Source organism: Petaurus breviceps, unplaced genomic scaffold, assembly GCF_028583685.1.
Source record: "Petaurus breviceps papuanus isolate PSGF00001 unplaced genomic scaffold, PetGlider_PUasm1.0 90686, whole genome shotgun sequence".
NCBI lineage: Eukaryota > Metazoa > Chordata > Mammalia > Diprotodontia > Petauridae > Petaurus > Petaurus breviceps.
In genome coordinates, this window is record NW_027187309.1 from 3,371,712 (window position 1) to 3,376,086 (window position 4,375).

General features: G+C 38.2%; 1 pseudogene; it reads right to left on the reverse strand.

Annotated features, from left to right (window-relative positions):
- Positions 1–1,757: 1,757 nt before the first annotated feature.
- Positions 1,758–4,375, reverse strand: part of LOC138144125 (ras GTPase-activating protein-binding protein 1 pseudogene) — a 7,024-nt pseudogene continuing 4,406 nt past the window's right edge.

Below are 4,375 nucleotides of genomic sequence, written 5' to 3' on the forward strand. Positions count from 1 at the left end.
GTATAAATTATTTAGACATAAAGGATAATATCATAAGTAAATTCAGTTAACATGGAAAGATGTACCAGTCTAATCAATGGACAAGGGAAGAGTTAAGATCAATCAAAAGATAGGATTATGAGAAATAAAAATAATTTTTATTACATATAATTAAAAAGCTTTTTTAGATTTTTTTTTAATTTTTTGTTTAATTTAAAACAATTTGCCAAGACTTGAATGAGAGATAAATAGAAGCCACAACAATTTTTCTGGTTTTGTTTTGATTATTTACAAATACAAACTAAAACACAAAACAAACCTCCCTACTTCAATTTTTAAAATGTCTATAAATTCAGGAAAAATGTTTTAAAGAGGTGAATTCTACATATTTAAAACCTATCCCACAATCCAAAATTCCAAGTGGCAAAAACAGTAGTTTGGAATTCATTTGTATGTGATCACATATCAAAAGAAAAAAAAAGGTCTATGAATACCCTTTATTCCATTTTTTACATGCCACAGAGAAAAGTGTGACTGTCAATTTTTCCAGTACATAACTCCAAACCAGAGAGTAGTCATGGCCCTCAATGAACAACTAAAGTTTTTCCTGTCCTCAAAATGTTTGCCAAATCCTGGATTTCTGACTGATTCTTGGAACATGAGGAAAAAGAAAAAGAAAATTATTCCAATATCAGTTATAAGCTGAAGATATGGTCCCTTGGGATTAAACTGCTGTTATAAAACAAACAAACAAATAAATGAATGAATGAGTGAATAAAATCTAGTCCATATATTTGAGGTGATCAAGGAATTCCAGTTTTTCTTCTTTTAAAATTGACTTCCTAAGATATTATTCCACAAAACTGGAATTGGGGACACAGACTTAGGGGGGAAGTGGCAAATGAAAATAGCACACACAGAAAAACCATTAACACAAACTAAAAAGGCCCTGAAATTGTATCGAACATAGGCAGTCTATATTATAAGCTAGGTCACATTCCAAGGTATCCAAGGCTGAATTCATAATGCTGCAGGAGCAAAGGTGTGTGCCATCATGTGAAGATCTGTGTGCCAAATTCATTGACATTGACCATTCCTCCTAACACCTCCAAATCCTGGTTTCTGGGACATCCCTCCATGGGGATGCCCTCTTATTCCACTACCTAGCCCACTTCATGTGCCTCCTGGTCCAAGTGCTTTGTTATCTTAATGATCACCTTCTCTGGATGCTCTTGTCTTCTTTTCCTCAACATTCCAATGCACCTCACCTCTAAACATGATGGGACTGCTGCCAAGGAACTTCTAAACTGGCTCTGAGTCATCAAACACCACAAAACCAAAATTGGTTTTGAAGTGAAACACAGAAACTTTTGAAGAAATCTTTTAGTTTTACTTTGTCTACATCATGTGGAAAATTCCCAACAAAGAGCTGATGATTGTCTGGATATCTCACAATTTTCCTTGTATCCATATCACCCTGTTCATCGCTTTCATGAATTGGTCTGTGTCACCTTTGGGGTGGGATATTAGTTCATTGTTCTCCCACTCTCTGGTCCTTTTGGGGCCTCTGTGGTGGTATCTGAGGTTCCAATTTTGATTCTGGATGAGGCTGTGAAGCTGGTACTTTAACAGCACGGTGTGGTGTCCCAGACACTGGAACAGTTTCACTAAGTGGAAGGTTATTGCTAGTCATAGACGCCCAGGAAAATATTCTCAAGTCCTTCTGTACTGCTGTAGCAGAATCCACAGGCATAGGAGATGAGCTCTTTTGAGTCTCTTCAGAACTCTACCAAAGTTGGTTCAGAATTTTCGTCATAAATTTCAGGTTAAACTTCTTTCTCAAGTTCTGGTTCTTGCTCTGGCTCTGGCTCCACAACAGGGTCCACTAGGTGCTCATCCAGATTATTGCTGCCAGTCTGGTCATAAAAAGTTCCAGAGCCATCAGGAACTACTTCAGGAGTCTTCTTTCTTTCCTCTGGTTATTCTACTTCTTCCTCATATTCTTCTGGAGGTTCAATGACAAAACTCCAAAAACCTCATCTTGGTATTGGAAGATGTCATTATGAACATAGAATTTTTTTTTGCAACAGAACTGACTGGTGCAAGGACAAATGTCTGCATGAATCTCCAAAATGCTTGGTTATTATTAGAAAGCAATCCCATCACCTGGACCACAATCATTGAAGGTAGCATGAACATCCACATGTCATATCTTAGTGCAACAATTTGTAAAATTTTGGGACATCACTTTCCTATTGATTTCTTTTTCTCCATAGACAGAATCAGCTGGTTTTCCATTAGAATCCAAACTTCTGGGTCTGAGTCAAGACAGTAGAGTAGAAAAAAGGACTTCTGTGTGGCTGCTACTCCCACCTCCTCCAATTCATGTAAAAAATAACTCTAAAAAAACTTTGGAGCTACAGAAACAAAAAATAACAGAGAGAAGGTAACATCCTGCTGAAGACAGTCCAGCAGGCCAGCAGAAAGGGGCCAGGACAGCACTCTGGGAACCGAGACCAGGCCTGTGTGAGCCTGAGGTTTTAGCCTGAGGATGGCCACAACATCCCTCCAGCCACCAGCTGGAGGGACTTCAGATCACCAGCAGCTGTGGTGGTTTCCAGAATTATCAACACATAGATGCTAAGGAAAAAATGAGAGGTCAGTGCAGTGTGAACTTTGAAACCTGGTACTTTGGGATTGTGGTTTAGGCTTTACCCCCTGGAGGGAGAAGCCACTGAGGCGCCGCAGCTGTACAATTGCCATCACATGGAAGCTTCAGCTCCTGGCTTGCAGATTGTAGGGGGACCAAGCAACCAGTCTGAGGGGTAATCACTCTTGCTTTAACCTACTTGGATCTGGATCACTGTCTAAGGTGGAGGTCCTGGGGTGTGCGACCAGCTTGCCAGAATGTGTGGAGGCTCAGAGAGGGCACCCAACTAACAGCTCCAGCAGCTGCGAAAACTCCAGCAATTGGGACAAAGCTCCCTGTCTGGGGGAAGAGTCCCACTGTGGCAAAAAGCTCAAAATCAAGGAATTGAATGAGAACATGAGCAAGCAAAGGAAGCAAAGCAAGCAGAGCAATCCAACATTATACTCCAATTTTCGGGACAAAAAGAATCAAAGCATGGAACAGGAGGAATAAAATTAAGTTGAAACTCCTGAACCAAAAGCTTCCAAGAAAAATATAAGTTGGTTACAGGCTATAGAATAGCATAAGAAGGATTTTGAAAAACAAATAAGAGAACTAGAGGTAAAATTGGGAAGAGAAATGAGAACGATGCAAGAAATGAGAGTTAACAACCTGACTGAAGAAAATAACACCTTAAAAATAGACTAACTCAAATGGCAAAAGAGGCTCAAAAAGGCAATGAGGAGAAGATTGCCTTAAAAAACCTATTTGTTCCAGATGGAAAAAGAATCTCAAAAGCTCACTGAAAAGAATCATTCCTTCAGAATTAGATTGGACCAAATGGAAGCTAATGACTTTATAAGAAATCAAGATACTATTAAACACATACAAACAAATGGAAAAATAGGAGGCAACTTGAAATATCTCACTGGGAAAACCACTGACCTGGAAAACAGATCCAGAAGAGATAGATTAAAAATTATTGGACTACCTGAAAGCTATGATCAATAACAGAACCTAGAAATTATCCTTCAAGAAATCCTAAAAGGAAAATTGCCCCGATGTTTTAGAACCAGATGGCAAAATAGAGGTGGAAAGAATCCACTGACCACCTCCTAAAAAAGATACCAAAAAGAAAATTCCTAGGAATATTAAAGCCAGGTTCCAGAGTTCCCAGATCAAGGAGAAAATATTGCAAGTAGCCAGGAAGAAACAATTTGAATATTGTGGAAACACAATCAGGATAATACAGGATCTGGTAGCTTCTCCATTGAGGGATTGAAAGGCTTGAAATATGATGTTCTGGAGGTCAAAGAAGCTGGGATTAAATCCCAGAACTACCTATCCAGCAAAACTGAGTATCATGTTTCAGGAGAAAATATGGTCATTCAATGTAATAGAGGACTTTCCTTTTTTTTTTTCTTTACTGCACTAATTATTAGCAACTTTATTTTCTTTTTTCCTTACTTTTTTAATTTCATTTTTCTAGCTTACATCATTTATTTCAACAAGATTTTGAGTTATAAATTTTCTCTCCACTTTTCCCCTACCCACCACCCCCAAAAAGCTATCCCACTGGATATCCTCTCCTCCAATCTGCTCTCTCCCTTATCTTCCTCCATCCCCCCTCTGATTTTCCAGTAGGGCACAATAGATCTCTATGCCCCAGTGCCTTTATATCTTAATCCCAGTAACATGTAAAATAATATTAATATTAGTGTATATATATATATATATATATATATATATATATATATATATATATAT